Genomic DNA, 6,154 nt, shown 5'->3' with positions numbered 1-6,154 from the left:
AGTCTTAGGGCTCCATCTTGTACGTAGTTTATGTTTTTTGTTGTTTCTGTATTTTCCATCTAAAGCCATGTTTAGGCTTGGATTTTTAGTCGAGTCATGTACTAGGACTGCTAAGCAAAAAAAGGTCCACCTAGGTGTGATAAGAAGCCTAACCCAACCCCAAACTACCACACTTAATTGTTTGAGTCTTGGCCTTTCTTCAATGCCCACGGCCATCACACATCTCTAGGAATGGAGGAGGATGGATGATAGTCTTGGAGATAAAATTATGTATGTTGAATGTATGGAAGGAGGAGTAAAGAAAGTTAGAAAAAAAATAAAGAAGAAAGTAAATACTATTCACGTGAGCAGTAACCCGACTCGAATTACTGTTTGCGGAACAGTAACCCGACCCGGTTACTGTTCACGGAACAGTAACCCAACCCGGTTACTGTTCGGAACAGTAACCCGACCCACAGAACAGTAACCCGACCCAGTTACTATTCATGGAACAGTAACTCGGCCTAAAAAAAGAGAGAACAACAGCCAAAAAAAGGGAAGAAGAAGAAACCCTAGAAAGGTGAGTGCCACCATAGGTGAAGCCCTGAGAGACCCTTTTTCTTTCACTTTCATCCTGCCTTTTGACCTATTTCTTTTTGGAGCCACCGTCTTGACCTCGTCATCCTTCATCTCGATACCTTGGTAGAGTGCGGCCTGAAGATTCTCATTGGATTGGAGGAACTAAACTCGTAGAGGTAATTATCCGACTAGTTCTATCACCATCTTTTGCCCAGCCCTCTTTTCTTCGTTCATTAATCATCATCTCCACCCATCATCAGTACCATCATTCCTATCTATCAGATCCTTGGAACCGAAGTTTACTGGCAATATTTCTTTTATTGTTCTATTGTGGTTACTTTCAATTTGCTGCACTAGTTATATTTCATTAATTAGGCTTCATTAATAAGATCTCTATCATGTTCTATTTTGCGTTCATATACCTCTATGATGATCTTTTGGGGTGATGAGTATTTGTTGAAGTATCTAATCAATTGCACCATAATTGATTATTATGAAATCAACCTACACCTATAGTAATCGATTATAGGTTGCACTAAAGTAGTATCAGAGCTAATAGGTCATGCATATCTAGAAATCTTCATTATTGTGTTTGCATCATAATATTCATATTTCTGCACTTTAAATTTTGAAAATTAAATTTTTGTACTTTAAAATAGAGAAATATATTTTTTGGTTTAAAAATAGTAAATTATATTTTTCTACATTTAAAACTATAGAAATTTTAATTTTTGAAGTTAAAAATACAAAAAAATTAGTTTCTACATTTTAAAAAAATTCTGCAGTCATTTTCTACATTTAAGAAAATAAAAAACATTTTTTCATAAAAATATTAATTTTCATATTAAAATATTTATTTTTGGCATTAAAAAATTAAAACATTCAAAAAAAATTTGAAAAAAATCCATTTCACCTCCACAATATTAGAAACACATTCGAAATAGTTTTGGATCGAATCTTAGCCTACATTCATGTTTGATAATTGGCAAGATACATTTAGAACCCAACAACAAACCTTATAGGAGATCCAACGACTGGTAGAACACCTCTCCAACTTCATAACTAGACTAGAATTGAACATACTTGAGATAGTGAAACCTAGGAAAGAGAAAAACCATCAGGATGAACCAAGACGTAGAGTTAGACCTCAAGGTAGAGAAAGGGTCCATCAGAGGGTAGTCCAGAGTAGTGAGTCAGATGAGATAGAAAATGAATTAGATGATCGACAACCATGTAGGAACAAAGAGAGACCACCACATAGAGAACCCTCTCGTGCTAGATGTTGGGATGATGGCATTAAAATTGATGTTAGAGATTTTGAGCGGCATTTTCAGATAGATACTTTTCTTGATTGGGTCGACAAAATCAACCAATATTTTTATTGGAAGGAAATCCTTGAGGATAAAGAGGTCAAATTTGTGACCCTCAAGTTAAAGGTACACACACTGGTTTGGTGGAAGCAACTTCAGGGTCGAAGAGTTCAACAAGGTAAGGATAAGATCCATACTTGGAGTAAGCTGAAGAAGTTGAGGAAGCGATTTGTCCCGTTGGATTATCGCCAAAACCTCTACTTGAAATTCCAAAACCTCCGACAAGGAACTAGGACCGTGGATATGTACACCGAGGAGTTCTATGAGCTCCAAGCAAGAAACGGTCTTAGTGAGGATCCCATCCATGTTGCCAGTAGATATATCAATGGCTTGAGACGGGACATCCTGGACCAAGTGGAGAAGTTTGATGCCTTAGTATTGATGATGCCCATCGCCACGCACTGAGAGTAGAAGCACAACAAAGACAAACCAGTGGTCGAAAGTTGGACTCAAATAGAAATTCCATTACTCATGGAAAGAGTCAGTTTGGGAACAAGGTAACAAGTTTTTAGAACCCTACCAAGACCACAGTTGCCCTAAAGCCCAATACTCGCAAGGAATTATGCGACAAGGGAAAAGGCATACTGGCACCGACACCTGATTCCACTATCATTTGCTATAACTGCCGACAACCCGGTCATAAATTCTCTGAATGTTTTCTGAGAAAATTTCAGTCTCAGTTAAACCTGATTGAGCAAGGACGCTAGGACGATTCAGAGGAACCTAATCTAGAGGCAAATAAGGGTGAGTCCGAACAGAAGGATGAGTCGGAGAACAACGATGTCCACATTACAGATGATGAGATGGGCCCACTCATGGTGATTCACCATGTCATGGTCGTACCTAAGCAACCTATCTAGGACAATTGGTTGAGGCGAAGTATTTTCTTGACTAGATATTGCAGAGAGATATAGATGTTCTATTTTGATTGATGGTAGTAGTATTGAAAACTTTGCGTCTCAATACATGGTTGATAAACTAAAGATATCTACACAAAAGATTCATAAACCATATAAGGTATCGTGGTTTAAGGAGGGAATTAAGGTTCCAATCACCCACAAGTGTCTAGTAGAGTTTTTCATTGGGAAACGATACCAAAATCAGGTATGGTGTGACGTTATGCCTGTGGAGGTGTGCCACGTGTTGTTAGGTAGGCCTGAACAGTACGACAGGAAGACCCAACATGACGGAGAAAAGAATACATATTTCTTTGTGAAAGATAAAATGAATATCACACTATCCACAAAAGGAATTGTATGGGTATAATATAAAAAATTCTGCGAAAGAAAAAGGAAAAGAACCTACTCAAAGGGCCTTGATTCTAAATTCAAAATCTTTCAAGGCTGATCAAGACGGATTTTTGTTTAGAGGATCACACTTGTGCATATGTGGAGATGAATTGCATGAGACTTTGATTCGGAAATTTTATGAAGGAGGGTTAGCTGCTCATGATGGACAGAGCCGCACTTTAGGACTCCTAGTTGAGAGGTATTTCTGGCCTAAGATGAGAGCAATGTCATTAGATACGTGCGAAAATGTCAACAATGTCAGTAGAAAAAGAAAAAGGTGCAGAATACAGGCTTGTACACTCCATTGCCTATCCCTAGTGGCCCTTGGGAGGATATTACCATGGGCTTCATTGTAGGACTACCCATGACTACTAGAAAGGTTGATTCGATTTTTGTTGTGGTGGATCGGTTTTCAAAAATGGCACATTTCATTTCATGTTGGAAAACATCTAATGCATCTCATATAGCACATTTATTTTTTAAAAAAATTGTTAGACTGCATGGTATTCCAAAATCATTCACATATGATAGGGACACAAAATTTAATAGTTATTTTCGCAAAACTCTTTGGAGCAAATTAAGAACAAAACTAAACTTCAGTAGTGCTTATCACCTCCAAACAGATGGTCAGACAGAGGTAGTGAACCGTATACTCAGTAACATGCTTAGATGTTTGGTTAGTGAGCATCCTGACCTGGTTACTATTCATGAAACAGTAACTCGGCCTATAAAAAGAGAGGACAACAGCCAAAAAAAGGAGAGAAGAAGAAACCCTAGAAAAGTGAGGGCCACCGTAGGCGAAGCCTTGAGAGACTCTTTTTCTTCCACTTTCATCCTGTTTCTTAACCTATTTCTTTTTGGAGCCACCTTCTTGACCCTGTCATCCTTCATCTCGATACATTGGTGGAGCATGGCCTGAAGATTCTCATTGGATTGGAGGGATCAAACTCACAGAAGTAATTATCCGACTAGTTCTATCACCATCTTTTGTCTATCCCTTATTTTTTCGTCCATCAATCATTATCTCCACCCATCATCATTTTCATCGTTGTCATCTATCACATCCTTGGAATTCGTGTTTATTGGCAATATTTTTTTATTGTTTTATTGTGGTTATTTTCAGTTTGTTGCACTAGTTATATTTTATTGATTATGCTTCATTAATAAGATATCTGTCATATTCTATTTTGCATTCACATACCTCTATGATAATCTTTTGGGATGATGAGTATTTGTTGAAGTGTCTAATCAATCGCACCATAATTGATTATTATGAAATCAGTCTACATCTGTAGTAATCGATTATAGGTTGCATCAGTATTTAAGGCCATCCTAAGCAATATAATGTAGAAGAAAACAAAAGATCCATCCCTTCGATTTATTGCCAGGAAAGTCGACAATAGAAATTATTTTTTTCCTTTGGAGGTTAATGAAGTAGTATAGAGAAATGAGACAAACTCTTCATATTATTTTCATTGATTTAGAGAAAACATATATTATAGTTCCTAAAGAAGTCTTATAGTGGTTGTTAGAAAAGAATGGAGTTTCTATTAGATATATTAGCGTGACTAAGGACATTTATGATACAACAGTTACTAGTATAAAAACTTCTGGTAGTAATTTCAGTAAGTTTCTAATCATAATAGGTTTAGTTTTATATCGAGGATCTACTGTAAATCCTTGCCTCTTTTTTACTAGTTATGGATGCACTTACTAGGCATATTCATAACAATATTCTTAAGCATTCTATTTGCGGATGATATAATCTTGGTGGATGAAACTAATATTGAGGACGATCATAAGTTAGAATAATGGAAGAGTGTGTTAGAATCCAAGGATTGTAGGTTAAGTAGGATAAGATGGGATACATGGAATGAGATTTTAATAAAATTAGAAATAAAAATGAAGGTGATCCGAAACTGAGGATCATAAAGTTTTTAAGAGGGATCATTTTTGATATTTAGGATTTGATTATTAATAAAGGGAAGAAGAGGATGATATCCAATATGATTAAAGCTGGTTGGATAAAATGGAGAAGCATAACTAGATATTATGTGATTATAGAATATTTGCCAAGTTGAAGGAAAAGTTTTATAGAATAGCCATATGACCAGTTATATGGTACAAAATTAACGAATTAAAAATAACATGTGCACGAGATAGGTGTGGTCAAAATGGAAATGTTGAAATGGATATATGGTAATACAAAAAATAATGAATAAAAAATGAAGCTATTCATAAAAAGTTGGATGTTGCACTAATTGAGGAGAAATTGAGAGAAGGAGAAAATAGATGGTTTGGATATGTACAATGTAGGTTGAGGGATGCACCGGTATAAAGGAGTAGTTTGATATCTGTAGAAGTAAAGAGGGATAGAGGTAAACTAAAAATCACATGATATGAAATAGTAAGGAAGGATTTGACATTTCAACATCTCTCAAAGGATACGTCTTTAAACCAACTGGAATGGTGTAAAAGGATTCATGAAGCCAACCCTAACTAGTTTGGAATTAAGACTTAGTTGAATGGAGTTGAAAATGAATATACCAAAATATAAGATACAACATAATTTCTAAAGCACGTTCTTCAATGAGCCACTTTGTGTAATACCTGTGCAAATGTGCCTCATAGCCTCATTCCTGGAACTTGGTGCTCTTTAAGAAGTCCCAATTAGATATGCAATGTGACGAACATTTCAAATAAGCCATCTTAAACAATGCAGCCTAATAGTTGGAGCCTCTGTAGTGTTGCATGACATGACCATTTATATGCATATAAATAGAAAGGTCAAATATAAATATGTAATCAAGGTTGAAAAGACAAAGAAGAAATAACTTGTTCAGGGGTTTAACCATTGTCGGAAATGTTGATAAGTAGCCCTTGATTTCTGCAAAGGCACTGCTGACCTCTACTTCTCATTGTCATTTGTTCATTCTA

Source organism: Phoenix dactylifera, chromosome 1, assembly GCF_009389715.1.
Source record: "Phoenix dactylifera cultivar Barhee BC4 chromosome 1, palm_55x_up_171113_PBpolish2nd_filt_p, whole genome shotgun sequence".
Classification (NCBI taxonomy): domain Eukaryota; kingdom Viridiplantae; phylum Streptophyta; class Magnoliopsida; order Arecales; family Arecaceae; genus Phoenix; species Phoenix dactylifera.
The sequence above is the reverse complement of the archived record's forward strand: the minus strand, read 5'-3'. Positions refer to the sequence as shown.